The 18,229-nt window shown below is 44.9% G+C and overlaps 1 long non-coding RNA gene across 2 annotated transcripts; it reads right to left on the reverse strand.

Moving 5' to 3' along the window:
* Positions 1–672: 672 nt before the first annotated feature.
* Positions 673–9,387, reverse strand: Gm32579. Of its 2 annotated transcripts, none has more exons than XR_391652.2 (2): positions 9,149–9,387; positions 673–1,244 (listed from the first exon to the last, which is right to left on the reverse strand). It is a non-coding gene; the product is annotated as a predicted gene, 32579 (long non-coding RNA). The 2 variants fall into 2 exon arrangements; XR_882262.1 differs by lacking the exon at positions 9,149–9,387 and adding an exon at positions 2,555–2,662.
* Between the last annotated feature and the right edge of the window lie 8,842 nt (positions 9,388–18,229).

The raw sequence follows: 18,229 nt of genomic DNA on the forward strand, positions 1-18,229 counted from the left end.
CCAAAGCAGGTTCCCTGAACTCTTCCCTGGGTAAAGACAGAAACGCACACCCTCAGCATAGCGAGTTGGCAAAATTTGAGAGGCTTCCTTAAGCTTGGCTATGATTCCCTACCAAAGGCCAGCACTGGAGCCAACCTAACCATCACCCCACACTGGGCCTTCCACGGGATTGTCTTCGGCTGAGCACACATTGCCCACACAAGCCTGGCATCTCTGGACAGACAGGGACTGGGAGGAGAAGGCAAGGACAAGCAACTGGAATAGGGCCACCACCGTGCCCCTGCCCTCATTTCCCTTCAGGCCACTGTGACTAGCTACCTAGCTCCTTCACCTCACAAGAGCACCCACCCCATTTCTAAACGGTGGTCAGTAATTTCTGAAATACAAGTTGATCTGAGGCTCCCCTCCCACTGTCCTTGGGATGAGCCTGGCCAGTCCACTACCACCTCCAGCCCTCTCACTTTGCCCTTGCTCGCCGCACTCCAGCCAGCTGGCCATTCTCTCAGCCTACCCACGTGCTCTTCTTTCTGTCTGGGAAGATTTTTTTCCCCTTCATTCCTACATGTGCTTCAGATCACTGTTACACTGTCGCGTCCCTTAGGGGCTTAACCGAAGGCCGTGGATGGCATTGTTCCGGTCCATTTTTCTTCCTTGCACTTACTGTTAGTAGTATCTCGTGTAAAATTATTGGTTTAATATTCCAGACACACCTGCAAACTCTTAGAAAGATGTGGCTTTTTGCCCATAATTGTAACCTCTACTACCTACAATGGGAATTCAAAGTCTTCCACCAATATTTGTTGAATGAATAAGTAAACAGACCAAGCCCTATCTATACAAAATTGGTCAGGATCTGTGCACACAGGTGACTCTGTTTAGAGCCAAGACTAATGAACAGTCAGCCCCAGAGGAAGTTCTTCTAACACAAGCTGAATTCCAAAGACCAGGGCTGTGCCAAGGTGCTGAAGGGAAGGGGTCACTGGTAAAGTCCCAGAAAGAAGCCAGAAGTAGGAGGATCAAAAGCAGGAGCCAGCAAATGTGTGTTAGGGGTATGGAAAACAAGACTCTGAGCAAAGGAGCCCAGTGGTGTTCAAGCCCTGGCTGGGAGGTCCATCTCTTTGCTCCTCAGATAGACAGGGTGCACCCACATCACCTTGGCAGGATGCAATGAGGCCAAGCAGGTGGGGTGGTGAATCGCAGCCAGTGCTCTGTGGTTAAATTGGCTGTCCTCTGTGTAGAAGGCTCTGAGGGAAGAGAGAGAGGAAGGGTGGATCAAACTCAAGGTCTGGGAAGGGATGTGCTTTCTTCACCTTCTCCAAGCTACTCTAGGAAGAGGGGTGTGGAGAAAGTGGACTCTGCTACTCTTCTCCTCTCCTTCAACCCAAGGCTTCCCGGGCAGTTCTCTCTGATGGCTCCCTACTCCGTCTCATTTTCTCGAGTCATCTTCACTGCACTCTCTCATCATCTTGGACTCTTCCCAAGAGATGGGCATTCACTTCCCAGTTAGAGGTCTTGCTGGCAAACACTTACTGTGGAGCATCACTCCTCCCTGTGATCAATACCCTAGTTGACAATGGAGAAGGCTGAAAGGAAGAGACTCTGTGCCCGTGGCTAAGGCCAGGCTAGAGAGAGTCTACATAGGCCAGTTAGCTGGGTATAAAAGGTGCCGGTGGTGAGGACAAAGCTGAGAAAGAAAGACCGTGGTCTTGGAGAAAACAGGGGAGAGTGTGATCTGAGCCTAATAGATGAACTAGTCCTGGAGAAGGGAAGAGGTTTTGCCTCAGGCAGGAAAGGCTGGGGCAAGATTTACCTGGAGAGCCTCTGAGGAAGCAAGGACACCTAGTGAGCATGCAGGAGAGAACAGATAGGAGAGAAGTAAAATTAGAAACAGAAGAATTGGGGCTAGAGAGATGGCTCAACCATTAAGAGCTCTGACTGCTCTTCTGACGTTCCTGAGTTCAAATCTCAGCAACCACATGGTGGCTTACAATCATCTGATAATGAGATCTGACACACTCTTCTGGTACTGTCTAAAGACAGCTACAGTGTACTTAGATATAATAATAAATACAGAGTTGAGCAGGCTCAACTGAATTCAAATTCCAGCAGCCACATGATGGCTCACAACCATCATCAGTACAGCTACAGTGTACTCACATACATAAAACTAAATAAATCTTAAAAAAAGAAAAAGAAAAGAAAAGAAACAGAAGAATTACAGCCAAACACTAGGCAGAGCCAGGGGAACCCCATAAGAAGACAGGGAGAAAGGATTGTGGGAGCCAGAAGGGTCAAAGATATCAGGAGAACACAGCCCACAGAATCAACTAAGCAAGGTTCATGGAGCTCACAGACACTGAAGGGACAATCAGATCCTGTATGAGTCTGAACTAGGGTCTCTGCATATATGTTATAATTGTGTAGCTTGGTGTTCTTGTAGGACTCCTAACAGTGTGTGGGGGGGTGTCTTTTGCCTGCTCTTGGGACCCTTATCCTCCTACTGGGTTGCCTCATCCAGCCTTGATATAAGGGTTTGTGCTCAGTCCTATTTTACCTTGCTTTGCTGTGTTCGGTTGATATCCCTACTCCTAGGGATATTCTTTTTCTGAAGAAAAATGGAGAAAGGGTGGTTCTCGGGGAGAGGAGAGGTCAGGAGGAATGGAGGAATGGAGGGAATGGAAACTGTAAGAGTAATAAGAAAAAAAAACCATAAACATAGGAGTTGGGAAAAAATTTTAAAAACAGAGTGTTAGACAAAGCTGTAGTTGGAAATAGGGCGAGTGCTGCTTCTGAAGGCTGGAGGCCACACTCTGACCACCATAAGCTCAGGGACTCAGAACATTTGTCATTCTGTGCGGGTATCAGATCTGGTGATCACTGGGCACAGACCTTGGGCTGAGGATTCTGCGTCCTAACTGGACCAGATCAGATAACCTTGAAGAGCTTGTCAGCAAGCTATAGCCAAGTCAGTAAAGTAAGGAAATGAAGGGACGGCTGCAGCTCAGTGGCAGCATGCTTGCCTGCATCCCCAAAGCCCTGAGCTCCACTACTAGTGTCACAACAAATGGAAACAGAGCAGCTCCCTCGTGCCTACTAGCTCGCCAGAGACTCCTGGGCAAAGAAGCACCATGCAGACTCTGTGCCTAGCAAGCTAGTAGTACTCCATAACTTGCTGGCTTCTTGCTCTCAAGGGCTAGCTTCTGGAGATGCGAGGCAGGAAAAAGGTAAGTTGAGCCTCTGAGACATCTTTAAAGTTATGACTACTACTAGTTGTAGTAGTAGCAGTAGCGGTAGTAGAAGTACTTATTGTGTGTGCATGCTTTGTTCAAGTGCAGATATTCATGCTATGGTGCACATGGTGTAGACAGCTTTAGGAAGTCCTTCCCTTCTGCTGTGAGTTCTGGGTATTGAACTTTACCCACTGAGCCACCTTGCCAGCTTCACTTAAAGCATCCTGTCTTTCCAAAAAAAATAATATTAAGAAGAACATGGCCCCAAACGACAGAATTCCAGCTGTAATCCCAGCACTAAGGAGGCTAAGGAAGATCACTACAAGTCCAAGGTCAGTCTGGGCTATGCTGTGAGATGTTCTCCCTAAACAAACAGAAACAAACCAACCTGACTTGGTATAGACGGTGTCAAAGGATACAGATGTTCCAGGCATGGTGGCATGTGCTTGCAATCCCAGCCACTCAGAGGCAGAGGCAGGAAGATCCAGGCCAATCAGGGCTGAAGAGTGAGACTTTCACTCCTGCCGCCCCCCAAAAGGATATACAACAATGGTGAGATGTATAAAATAAATATATGTAGGATGGTTTAAACTACCATCACCATCTCCTATGCTCCACATAAGGATAGGCAGAACTTAGTGACTTGATTCCAAAGAATAAGATATGGAAAGTGGAACAGTTCCTCGATAGTGAAAGCCCCTGGCAGCTGCTGTCTTAACCACAAGACTAGCCAAGGTTACTATCACCAGTGATGTCTCGTGGACGTTATATACTTCTTTTGAGAGGGTATGACAAAGAGGGCCTTCACTTATGTGGTATTTCCCTCCGAATCCATAACACCAGTCTGTTCATGAGAAGTACTACAGGCAGTGTTAATGTGAGAAACCGTTTGTAAATGCCTGGCCAATTCTCAAAGCTGTCATGGTCATCATGTACAAGAGAAGATGGGAGAGCTACCAAGACCAGAGGAGACTATGGAATGTGGCAACTACCAATATGGTATCTAGATTAGATCCTGAAAGGAGAAAACCTGATTAAATCTTGAGTTGTCCAGATGACTCATTGGGTAGAGGTGGTTGCTAAACAGACCTGGAAACTGACATTCAGTCTCCAAAAACACGTAAACAGGAGAGAACTCTTACTCTACACATGTGTTCTGACCTCCCATGTACACCAAGGCATGCAAGCCTCCCTGCCCCCACAAAAAATAAATACAACTTAAAAAAAAATCTAAAACTTACAAATCTAGAGTTTGTTAATAATGTAACCCTGTTGATCCCTTACTTAAATAACAAAGGTCTCGTGGTAATATAAGATGTTAAAAGGGGAAACTGGGCAGCCAAAATACCTTATCCCTTTAATCCAAGCACTCAGGTGTCAGAGGCATTCAAATCTTTGAGTTCAAGATCAGCCTTACACAGTAAGTTTTTCAAGACAGCCAGAGCTAAATAGTAAAACCCCTGCCTTAAAAACAAAAACAAAGGCTAAAGAAATGTGGTTAAGGGTGCTGACTGCTATTCCAGAGGTCCTGGGTTCAAATCCTAGCACTCCCATAGCAGCTTAAAACTGTCTAAGATCTGACACTCACAAAGACATGCATGCAGGCAAAACACTAATGCATATAAAATAGAGGTAAATAAAACTTAAAACAACAATAAATATAAGAGGATGGTTGGGAGAAGGGACTATGGGAACATTCTATATGATTTCTGATTTTTGTTTGTTTGTTCGTTTGTTCATTTGTTTGTTTTTAAAACAGAATCTCATTATGAAGCTCTGGCTGTACAGGAACTTAGTATGTACACCAAGCTGGTCTCTAACTCACGGATATCTGTCTGTTTCTGCTTCCCAAGTACGGAGATGAAAGGTGCATGTGCCACATCTGGCTTTCTATACTATGTTTAAAACTTTCCGCCAAAGTCTAAAATTATCTGAAATAAAATATTTATTTAAAAATATAAATAGGATGATGAGATAGCCCAGCATATAAGGGCACTTTTTGCCACTCCTGAGGACATGAGTTCAATCCCTGGAACATGGTAGAAGAAGAGAACTAACTATGATAACTTGACACATCCTGTCTGTCTCTCTGTCTGTCTCTCTGTGTCTGCTGTCTGTCTGTCTGTCTGTCTGTCTGTCTGTCTCTCTCTCTCTCTCTCTCTCTCTCTCTCACACACACACACACACACACACACACACACACAAAATCAGTCCTGCATATATGTTAGGCAGCTGCACACTAGAACAAGAGATTTATCAAGAAGATCTGCTCATTTAAACATTTTTGCATGTCTCCTACATCCAGCCACTGAAGTCAACAACGTTTTTTAGACTGAAACCAGGTAAGAAATATATTTTACTACAACTGGACACTTGCACTCTCTATGATTTTACGTACATTGAAAGGAAAAAAGTTATACAGGAAAATTCTTCTCCTCTTACCTGAAGTACATTCTGACAGTTTTAATTCTAGGCCATTTCTAAAAGCAGCCCTGCTCAGAGCCTACTAAATTGATTTGAAACCTGTAATCTATCTATCTATCTATCTATCTATCTATCTATCTATCTATCTATCTATCTATTTATTTATCTTTTCTTTCAACAGCAAAATTAAGCTGGAGCATATAGATATAATGTTATCATTAGTGAGCTGGGTGTCTATGTCACTGATACAGAGACTGATACATTGTTTCCAAACATGAAAGTCCAATTCACTCAATTTCATATGAAATAAATATCCCATTAGAGTCATGAATTAATGGAAAATTATTAATTACTATAAAAGCTATTAGACCACATGTGTAAAAATAGAAAAGCAATCATTCCTTCAACAAATATTGTTCATCTACTGTGTACCTGGTACCATGAGAGGTATTAGGGATACAGTGCTCAGGAAAATAGGCCACAGTCCTTCTGCCACATATCTAGAAGACTTCAAAGAATGCTCGAACCAATTGACCACTAAGATATAAAGTTGTGACTGAGTGACTGAAGGCTCTAAGCTAGGTTAGTGAGGAATGGCCTCTTTAAAGAGGCATTTAGGACATTTGAAGACTAAGAGTCTTCAATCAGGAAGTGTGTGGCCCAAGAGGTCCCAGGCAGAGAAAACTGCAAAGGCTCTAGAGTGACATAGAATTAGGTGAGTGAAAACCCAGAAGGGGATCAGTCAGTGTGGCTAGAATAAGGGAAGTCTAGCAAAGCACAGACAGGTGAGGGAGGTGTGCGGGACCTGGGGCATGGCTGAGAATCTGTGATTCATCCAAGCACACTGAGAAGCCACTGATGTGCTGGAAATGCCATGATCTGGTCTTCATTGTTAAAAGGTCACTCTGTCTCCTGGGAGAAGGAACAAGAAGGGATCAAGCTTTTGGGGGGTGGAGCGTCAGATTTCCTCAGAGATGGGGTCCCTGGCTGTTTGTCCATGATCTAGTGACCAGAGTCTAGTAGATGGACACCCTTTGCCTTTGTGAATACAGGCAGCACTAAGTGGACTCAGTAAGAAAAAAAAAAAAGGCAGGAAGTTGGGAGGGAGATTGAGAGTCTTAGACAGAGTTGGAAGGGAGGTGGATAACTGAAGCACATTGTGTATATGTATGAAATTCTCAAAAAAAATAAATAAAATATACTAAAAAGGGAGTCACTGAAGGTTGGCTTAGAAAACAAAAGAGGAAAAGCTGAGAGACCAGTTAAAGAGGCTCTGCCCCATCCTCTATCCAGGGGTGAAGGATGGATCACAAACTAGAGAACTAAGTCAACAGGACTTACCGAGATGTACAATGTGTTTAAAGATATGAAGTTCAGGAAATAATCCTGGTTACAGCTGCTCTATGATGACGGTCCTATGGACAGGGCAACGGCTTCACAGCAGGGGACCGCAGGGACTGCGTGGAAGGATGGGTATCACACCTAGCACAACATTGAGTCCTGGCTCAGACATTGGCCATCCCTGTGACCTTGGACAAGGTCTTCCCTTGGCCTCACCTCTCTCATCTCTGAAGTGGGGCTATTTCATTGGACATCAGGAAGAGGAGATGAGATAATGACTGGAAAGTGACTAGATCAGTCCCTGGTGTTACATCCTCAATACAAATTAGTCATTAATACTGTATTGACTCTAGTGGCAGAACTAGGGTGACATTTCTGTTCTTTTAGTGACTGAGTTAACATGGTCATGATCAACATTTTTTTTTTTTTTTTTGGTTTTTTGAGACAGGGTTTCTCTGTGTAGCCCTGGCTGTCCTGGAACTCACTTTGTAGACCAGGCTGCCCTTGAACTCAGAAATCCACCTGCCTCTGCCTCCAGAGTGCTTGGATTAAAGGCATGCGCCACCACACCCGGCTTCATGATCAACATTTTAACAGGAAGCTGGTACTTGTGTGTAATCCCAACACCTGGGAAGTAGAGGCAGGAGGATCAAGAATTCAAGGTCATCCTGAACTCCATATTGAGGCTGGCTGAGCTATATGAGATCCTATCTCAGAAACTAAAACTGCCTAGAGTCAGCTAGAGAATCCTGGAGGCCATTCCCTTAATGGAAGCAGCTCAGGCGCTTCCTGCCACAGACTTTTGCTCACTAGTGTAGAGAACTTTCCATGGTGGTCAAAGAGCAACCTCCAACCCTTCAGTTTCCTAACTAGCTGAGTGCTTTTCCTTAGAAACATGAGTTATGAACACTCTTCAGTGTTCCTACTGTCCTGCATCTTTCCCAAGTCCATCCAGGCTAGCAAACTCCTGAACTTCTTGATGGGGGTTAACCTTTACTGATCACCCATTCTGAGCAGGCCTGGGACCTCAGACAACTTAGCCAGCCAAAGAGAACAAATAAATTCCATGAGATACTCCTCTGCATGAGAGAGGATGCAGAGAGAAATGTACAGTCTTAAAGAATATTTGGGAGGGAAAACCAACACACAGAGGGACACAGGGGCATTACTGGAAAGGACACACACATACAGTGATGACAGATATGCCCACGGGACAGGCTCAGTGGTGGATGGTGGGAAGTGGCCAGGGAGTCAAGTGAGAAGTTTGAACTTGACTGGTTGCCGCAGGAATACCAGTGTAAGTTCTGATGTAGGGGGACAGCATACTCAAATCTGTGTCTTAGATCCTCTTGGCATCTGTGGAGAGAATGATCTAAAAGGGCAGAGACTAGAGGCAAGTGAAGCTTGCTAGAAAGCCCTACAAGACACGGGCTTCAGTCAAAACCAGGCAAGTGGGGAAGGGGTCTGCACCAGCTTGAGGTTCAGATGTGATCGGAGGAAGAGGGCTAGGAAATTGCATCTGCTGGGAGAGGGACTGGTCCTCTCACAAACCCACAACCTTGAGATGCTGGACCTCAGAAGAGGAATCTCCTCCACTATCCTGTGGTCCTCAAGAGCAGGACCCCTCCCCTGGGCTAAGCTTGTCTGTTTTTCTCTATTTGGGCTCTATACTCAGATAAGCTCTCTTCTGAGTCTCATGTTCAAGTCTAGCAAGAAATACAAGTCAAAATGTTACATTTGGGTGTCACTGTGACTGACAGGCCTGCCTTGGAGACAGGCCCATCCCTGAGCCCATCACTACGGTTAGGGGCATGGATTCTTTAACAAGCAGGTTGGGGTGGGGTGTGCAGATAGCTTCTCGAGGCAGCCATGGTCTGAGACTGAGACAAAGCAGAAACCTAGAAGAAAATCAAGAATAATAGACTTGGGGTGTTAGCCAAAACATAGCCAATGCAGAAATAAGTGTGTTGTTACATTTGTTTCCCAGTTCCAGCCACAGAGTATACAGATGAATTCCTAGATGAAAGAGCTCAGAGTTGAGCTATTCCTGACCTTAAAGAGAGTGGGCACAGTGTTGAGGCTCTTGGGCAGATAGAGTAGAAATAGATGCTTCAAACAGGTTATTCTCAATCTTGGCTAAACAGTAAACTCACCTGGGGAGCCTTGACAAACTATTCACACCAGAGCCCCGCCCCCACAGAGCACGACTGGTCAGAGAGGTGTCCGGACATTAGTAATCCTTTAACGTTCAATTCCAGCGGATTTCAAAGTGTAGCCTTCTCTAAGCCCACTGGTGTCCAAAGAGGAGCCCTGGAGCACCAGGCATTTGGAAGTTGATGAGAACAAAGAGGAGCATACCCAAGCTCGTTGGCTGAGCTACCCTGAGAGTTAGGGCTCTGCAGAAGAAACAAAAAATCCAAATGATTCTGTGAAACCAAACAAGTCCTGCGGGCCCGGGGTGGTAAAAAAAAAACAAAAGAAAAGAAAAGAATTCTAAATTCAGTTTGTTCTCTATAGGAGACACTGGTGCTCTATGGATTGCTTGTATCAGGCTGGCAGCAACAGAACAGTTAGGCACCTGTTTGTAAATTAGGACTCATCGGGATGGATCAGGTTCAAGCAGGCAAGCCTAAGCTATGGGACCAGCCTTGGTGTCCATCAACAGATGAATGAGATGCACAGTGGGGGATTCAGCCAACCACACAGAGGAATGAACGCACATTTTCAGAGAAATGGATGGAACCGGGAATCACTGTGTTGAGCAGAATAAATCAGACTGAGACAATACTGCATGTTTTCTGATGTGTGGAATTTATATTCAAACTATATAGTGTGCACATATGTGCTCATACACATCATGATATGAAAGTAAAGCAGGGCTATGCCAGGGAGGAAAAGGTCTTAAGGGAGAAAGGAGAAGAACATATGTGAGAGTATAGGTAGCAAACTATATACCAAATGTATAAGCATACTAGATTGTAAATGTAGCTGTATGACATGAAAGCAGAAGTGGGATGTTTAGGGGTGAAGAAAAGGACTGGCAATAGTGAGCGAGGTGGAAGGAAACGGGGAGACAAACAAGAGCATGAAATATGAAGACTATGAAAGCCATCACTTAGCATGCAAACTGTGCTGTTAGTCTTTGTCAACTTGACACAATAGAATCACTTGGGAAGAAGGACCTCAGCTAAGGAGCTGCTTCCATCAGAAGATTGCCTGTGGCGTGACTGTAGTACATTTTTTAAAGATTACTGACTCTTGTGGGAGGGCCCAGTCCACTGTGGGCAGCGCCACTCCTGGGCGGGCAGTCCTGAGTGTAAATGCAAGCAAGCAGAGCAAGGCATGGAGAGCGAGCAAGCCAGTAAGCTGCTTTCTGCCTCCGTCTCAGCTTCCGTTCCTGCTTCCAGCTTTGAATCCCTGCACTGATTTCCCTCGGTAAAGGAAGGACTGTAACTTGTAAGATGAAGATTGGTGCTGGTCAGTATTTTATCAGAGCACTAACACCAAACAGTAGGTCATTAACAAAGTAGTAGTAGTAGTAGTAGTAGTAGTAGTAGTAGTAGTAGCAGCAGCAGCAGCAGCAGCAGCAGCAGCAGTAGTGTAGTAGCAACAGCAGCAGTAGTAAGTAGTAGGCACATGAGGTGAACCCCAGAGCCATCTCTGAGGCAGAATCAAGATGAAAGCTGCTCTGGAAACCCCTGGAGTCATGTGTGCACAGAACTGTCTGTCTGGAGATGCTAGGGTGGTCCACACATGTAAACATGTATAAGAAATCCAGGAGGGAAAGAGGAATTAGCAAGTCAGAGGATCAGTATGGTGAGGGCAATATTAGACATGCTGGGATGCAGGAATCTAAGGAACAAACAAGAGGAAGCATCCTTGGACTACGGATCAGTGATAAGGTGCTTTTCTAGCATGCTCCAGACCCTGAGAAAGGGAAAAAAGGAGATGCCAACAGGCAGTTAGATTTCATATGTAAACTGTTTAGAAAGGAGACCAGGGAGCCATTGACAAGTCAGTGTCTGAATGCAGGAAAGTGTGTTAAGTGAACACAAGTAGGGAGGAGGGAGACATGGGTGGAATTACCAGAGGGGGAAGTCTGGGGATGAAAGAGTGGTTTTGGGACCTAGAGTACCATTCTATTCTAGATGTAGATCAATCCCTTTCAGGCCAACTTATCTTCATCAAATATCAACTATTAAAGTATGAAAAGTTCCTCTGTTGGTAAAATGAAAACATGCAAAACAAACAAATAATACAAGATAAAACCCAAATAATACAAAATAAGACACATGTAGGCTTACCATCCATTTCAATGTAGCAAATATTTACTGAACGCCTACTAAGTGCCAGATTGACCACAGATGGCTTGGCTGGCATGGTTAGTTTATCAGGCACACAATCCCACTCCCACACTCTCCCCAGCCCCATCTGGGAGACCTCAGTGGTTCTGGTTCCTAGAACTTGCCTCTAATTCACCAGTTCTGAAATCTTCTTGTAGATCTAGGTCCTCACAGTAGCTAATGTCTTCTCTGGAAACCACATACTTCACATTGCTGCTTACTGGTGAGCTTCCTGGCTGTCACACAAGGCCCCTGTCTATGCCGGAGGCCCCCAGAATATTTGGCTTCAGTTGTTAAGGCCTGCTTGTAGCTCTTTCCCACCTTCTGCAAAAGGCAGAGAAACATGATCTGGCCATTGCCTGGAGACGAGCATGCCAAGGAGACGGCCATACTAGTCACCTCTCCTGTGGCTGAGTCTGTGGCTGTCCTCATCCACTGTCACTTCATGGATGACACAACCGAAGAGTCCTCAGAACACCACTGTGAATCAAGACAATATGCTCTAGTTAAGTAAAATATGTTAAGTAAAAGATCATCTGATCCCTCAGTCACCCTTCCCCCCACCCACAGAGACTTCACTCTCACTGTTATCTCTATAACTTCACCCACAGAGACTTCACTCTCACTGTTATCTCTATAACTCCACCCACAGAGACTTCACTCTCACTGTTATCTCTATAACTCCACCCACAGAGACTTCACTCTCACTGTTATCTCTATAACTCCTTGTCCCCTCATGCACCAGTCAAATCCATCCCACCCCTAGGTAGGTCTGCAATATGAGGGTGGCCTCTTTAAGGGGCTCAACCTTTTCACATGCTCTTGTTCTGTTTGGTGTGATTCCTTCTTCTCTTTGCCCAGGACATCTCTTCTTTTTTTATACGTCTTCATTACTGACTTCTACCTTCAAAACCACCGTAAAGCTGAGTATCCATCAACTTTACTAAAAGATCCTCTTACTCTTTGTGTTCATTGCATTTACTGGTTTATCATTTGTCTTTTTCTGAAACAAGTTGATGTTTTTTTTTTCACTTGGGGTAAAATGTATACAGTTCACCAGTTTAACCAGTTGGGCAACACTGAGCGTATGCACAGTACTCTATAACCCTCAAAACTGTTCATTCTGGGACTTTTTCATTATTCCAAAATCAAAATAGGTTGTTAATACTCAGAAAATAGGGACATAATTAACCTAATTTGTATGATTAGTTCTTCATGTAGCATATGTTTTTAAGGACACACTTTCTGTTGCTATAACAAAGTATCCAAAACTTGAAACTTTTTAAAAAAGATTTATTTAGTTTATTTATATGAGTACATTGTAGCTGTTTTCAGACACACCAGAAGAGGACATCAGATTTCCTCCTTACAGATGGCTTGTGAGTAACCATGTGGTTGCTGGGAATTGAACTCAGAACCTCTGGAAGAGCAGTCAGTGCTCTTAACCATTGAGCCATCTCTCCAGCCCCTGAAACTTTTTTTTTTAAAGACCTATTTAGCTTAGAATATTGGAGGTTGGCTGGGCACGGTGGTTCAAGCCTTTAATCCTAGTACTCAAGAGGTAGAGGCAAGCAGAGCTCTATGAATCCAAGGCCAAACTGGCCTGCATAGTGAGACTTACATAGTGAGGCCCCATTTCAAACAAACAAGCTACCTACCTACCTACCTACCTACCTACCTACCTACCTACCTACCTTGTAGGGGATGGTTCTGATGTTAAGGTCCTGTTCCCATATTGGTTCTTGGTCTTTCAGTAAAGAAAGCCATGGGCCAATTGCTGGGTGGGGGAAAGTACAGGTGGGACTTCCAGTCGCTGGAGGCAAGCAGGAAGAAGCAAGGGAAGAGACAGAGTTTGTGATGCATCCGATGAAGAAATAAATAAACTCCTGGCTAATCAGAGTAGATGACAAGTTTAATATAAGGATACCAAAATAGTACTAATGTCACCAAAGGCAGTTCTTCAAACCACCTCTTCTAGAATTTCCTACTAAAACAGGAATAGTCAGGTACACAGAAGGAAGAAATGATTTATGAACTTATTCTAGCTGAATCTAAATCAGGCTAAGTCCCGACCTTGGCCATGGGGTCTAAGAGACCCCCCCCAGGCCCTAAGGAGATGAAGACAAGGCCTTTGTCATCTGTTCTGTTTCATCTGGGTGGTGGCCTCCAAATCCAGGTTACAAAGTGACTTAGGAGGAGGCCTGGGCTGAGCCCCTTGCTGCTGAGTGAGACGCTTGAACAACTGGAGCTCTGTCCCCCGCCCCCTGCCCCATCACCTGACTTACCCAGGCATTTATTAAACCTGCCTCGTCAGTGCTGCTGGGGGAAGAGTGTGAGAAACTGCATGTTTCACAATGGCCTGGAGTGAAGCTTACAAGAAGCAAGTTTAGGAAGGGAGAATGGAAGTGTTTCATTAGCAAGGAGGGGATGAGTAAGCCTGAGGCTGCAAGGCTAAGGTCCCCTGCCAGACTCACTGCAGGGAGCTGTTGGGACCACTGTGTAGCAGCTATGAACCCTTGCAGAGCCCGTGCCTCTCCCCCACACCCCAGTTCTATGTTTCTTCTGGTACTCCATCTACAACTTCTACAGAATGCCAGGATTCCAGTGCCAGTTCTACGGCCAAGCCCTTCAGTGATCCTGTGCTCTGGCAGCCCATCCCAGTCTGGATTCCCTGCAGTGGAGGGATGGCAATGAGACGCAGTCCCGATTTAGAACAAAGGAGGCATGTATTCTTTGCCCAGGTACTAATTAGAGAATGGCTACAGGCAGCTGGTGACATCATATTCTACCTTCGGATCCAGATGGATCATTTCATGGAAATAATCTGGGAAGCTTATCTGCTGAATCTAATGTCGTGTTTGCAGAGGGAGATGTTGGATGCCAACAATAATCGCTGAAGCTCAAATTTCTCTTTGTACCCTTGCAATACAAGTCAGCGTCGAGGAGCTGGGAAGCTCGTTTGGTCAGATTGTTCCAGTGTTTCCTACCCTGCACAGCACAGCCACAAGGTAACTACCTGATCCCCTCGGCCATCTTGGTGTGCAGTGGTCAGAAAATCAGACCAACTAATGTTGTTTGTACAGACAGCCTGCTTCCTCCTGTAGGACAGGGTGGAGAGTCCTCCTGGGTACCAGTGGCTGCTCTGTGCCAAGGAAAGTTCCATGCTCCTTGAGTGGGGAGCAGTGGAGTAAAAATGTCACATGGGCTTCTCACTGCTTTGCAGCCAATGTTTAACACATCCTTGTGATTTTGGAAACTCCTGGAAACTTCACGAGATGACTATAATTTATGGCATTTCCTAAAGTAAGTGCATTTATTAGCAATGAAATCTTAAGTAGTTTCCCAGAGAAGACACTTCAGGGATGCTGAAATTAAGGACAGTGGCTCTGAAGAAACAAGCAGTTGCCACTTCGCATGTCCTTTGTTCCCTCACAGGAACTGTCTTCCTCAACCAGGCACTCTGAGGGTTCAGTGGTAGAGGGAAATGGCTAAGTTTGTGCCACATGTCTGGATTTTTATCTGGGATAACTCAGACATTTTATCTATCTGTTCTGCACCTCAAGATGCCCATCTGTAAAAGGCTGTGGGGAAGATTAGATACAGGCTCACACTGTCTCCAGATGGGAGGTAAGTCTACCCCAGTGCCAGGCTCGATCTCTGGGTGGATAAGCCAGTGGATGCTGTGGTGGGTCCAGTGAACTTGACGTTGGGAGCATAGTCAACAGAAGAGTGGGAACAAACTGAAGAGAGCCATTATGCTCAGACCATCTGGGGACACAGCATCTGGTGCAGGCCAAGACAATGGGCCCATGATGAAGGAGAGAGTCCACTAAAGTCTAATGAAGAAAATAAAAGAATGGAGTGAACTTTAGAACAAGTTATATAGAAATGCATACTTGTGGGGCTTAGTAGTAGAGTGTCTGGCTAGCATGAGCCAGGCTGTGGGATCCATACCCAACACTGGCTGAGAGAATAGAAATGGATGCTTATGTGGGTCATTAAATGCTTTCTAAATACACACACACACACACACACACACACACACACGAGACAGACAGGAAGAGGGGGAAGAGGGAGAGAGAGGAGAGGGAGGAAGAGGGAGGAAGAGAGGGAAGAGAGACTTGAATTCCACAATTTCTTTCAGACAGCATCGTTTGTGACCTGTGGTGCCTAAGTGAAGCCCGTTGCTCCTTGACTATCTTAGGAAGCTGACAACCAGAGGTACCAATCTGGACAATGAGCAAAATGAACTTCACAACAGTCCTCAAGAAGGAAGGGAGCATGAGGTGGGAACAAGTTCTTCCACAGAGCCCATGAAGTGGAACTTCCCTTTGAATCTCGGTGCTCTCCCAGACATTTCACTGCCCTGCAGTGAGGGGGGAGGGGCACTGCAGGTGAAGGATCGCCTCAGGAACACTGTGGGAAAAGTTTGAGTAGAAATAAAAATTTCAGGCTCTTGCTCCTCTCTGCAGCCACCTTCAGATTAGAGATGGACTTACTCAAATGCCCACAATGGCTAAGAATGAATTTAGTGGTTGGCTCTGGGGAAAGTGGTTTGGTGTCTTTACAAATCACAAAGCAGTAAACCCCAAAAGGACGCCCATGACGTGGTCTGCACATTTTTAATGCCATGCTTTGATGACTTTAAGGAGTAATTCAACTTTGAGGAGTGGCGATGTATTGTAGATGTGTGCAAAATGAGCCTGTTTGGAGAAATAAGTCCTGAGTATCTACAGTTTATTTCAAGGCCGTTCAATACGTTTGAGAGAGAAGTAGGTTAGGGTAGAAACTAAGTTAGAGGGGCTCTGAGTGGCTAATTGCTGAAGCTTTGGGTAAACATGGCCCAAAATATTGTTCTAGTTCTATATGTAAAATGGAGTTTTCCATTAAAAACCCAGAAAGCAGAGAACTCATGCTGAGTGGACAAGTCATCTAATATAAATATATATTATATATTAATATGATTAATATATAACATATTATAAAAATATAATGTGTATTTTAGGCTGTCATCCTCTCATTTATATTATGGTCACTTATGTATAATCATCGTAAAATTCACATAAGTTTTTAAAATATTTATTTGCACATTTATTTTGGGGGGCATACATGCCATGATGCCTATACGGAAGCCAGAGGACACCCTGAGGGAGTTGGTTCTGGGGATCCGTTCAGATCATCACAATGGTTCCGCCCACGCTGTCCTGTCAACTAGATTCTGTGTTTAAAGCACACAGTCCAGGGCCAGGATTTTTTTATACACTGCTCGGCAGCTGCTCGCTTTTCTTTCGCATCTTGGCGGTGGTTCTACTATAACAAAGGAACTTCTCTTTTTAAAAATAGATGTCTTTTTACTTTATTTATATGTATGTGTCTGTGAACTACATGGCACATGGGTACGGGGCCCTCAGAGGACAGAAGAGAGTGTTGATCCCCAGGACCTAGGGTTCTAGGCTGGCGTGGGACACCCAACGTGGGAGCAAACCTCTGTGAAAGCAGCACTAGACCCTAACCACTGAGTCACCTCGCTGACCTTGGAGCTTTTCCTTTGCACAGTTGCATGGTATTTTACTATTCCACCCTGTGCTCTGCAGTGAGTTCTAGGTCTACAGAAATAAATACAGTAAGGCGCCTTTCCCAGAGAGAGGTTGGAAAAGACTTTCTTTTGAGAGGAGAATAAAAAATGAGAAACTTTAGCTTCCAAGTTAATCATGATCTCTGATCCCTTCCGTAGCCCGGGGCGGGGAAGGAAAAGTGATATCTAAAGAGAAGGGACTGAGCTGCTGCAGTGAAGGGTGTGAACTGGGTATTACGTGTGCTTAGCACATGTAAGGCCCTTGACTTCAATCTGCAGCATTGGGGCTAAGAAACATCAGCCAGGTAAACACCACCAACAAGGGAGACCACGGACTGCTGCCCTGCTTCCGCTCTATCCCGTGACTAACGACGGCGCTTGTTTCTGCTCTTGTTTGATTATAGAAGACTTCCTTATGGCAGAAACTGAGAAAGTACGCAAGAAGCAGAAAAAAATCCATAAACGGTTGTAAGCACATTAAAGAGCTGCTTAAAGCATCCAGCATAGTCATAGTGTAATTTACTACGGGGTCTCCCCATCCTGCCCTGCATTGTAGAGATCAGATGCTAGAGCTACTATAAATGCGTATTTCAAGGAAATAAAAAAGCGCCTTAGCACATAGGGTGAAGGAGGCATGTAAAGAATCGCACCCAACATGCACTATTTGAAAATTATTGGGGCTGGAGAGATGGCTCAGTGGTTAAGAGCACTGACCGCTCTTCCAGAGGTCCTGGGTTCAATTCCCAGCAACCACATGGTGACTCACAACCACCCGTAATGAGGTCTGATGCCCTCTTCTGGTGTGTCTGAAGAGAGCAATGGTGTACTCATATACATAAAATAAATAAATAAATAAATCATTTAAAAAAAGAAAAGAAAATTATCTGCATAATATTGAAGGCCCAGCAGTGAATAATCTTAGGGAGGATACGGGAAGAGAAGAACAGAGGCCAACAGCTAAGGGTTCCGGGAGTCTAGCAAGTACTGGAAAGCAAAAAACCGAAGTCAAAAGATAAACTAGAGCAGTAGAACCTTGGTTGTTGTTAAAAGATTATTTCGTTTTGAGGCACAGTTCCACTCCGTAGCCCAGCTTAACCCGGAACTCACTATGTAGTTTAGATTGACCTCAAAATCATGGCCATCTCCTGCTTCAGCCTCCAGGGGGTAGGATCACAGGCAGGAGCCACCAAGCCTGGCTAGAATAGCTTCTTAAGTATCCTCCAGATCCACAGAAGATCCTCTCAAGCCCAGGAAAGAGATGTTTGTTGAATCTAGCATGGAGGTCTGACAACAGTGAAATAGACTGTCTGGCAGGA

The sequence above is a fragment of the Mus musculus genome, chromosome 7 (assembly GCF_000001635.26).
Source record: "Mus musculus strain C57BL/6J chromosome 7, GRCm38.p6 C57BL/6J".
Classification (NCBI taxonomy): Eukaryota; Metazoa; Chordata; class Mammalia; order Rodentia; family Muridae; genus Mus; species Mus musculus.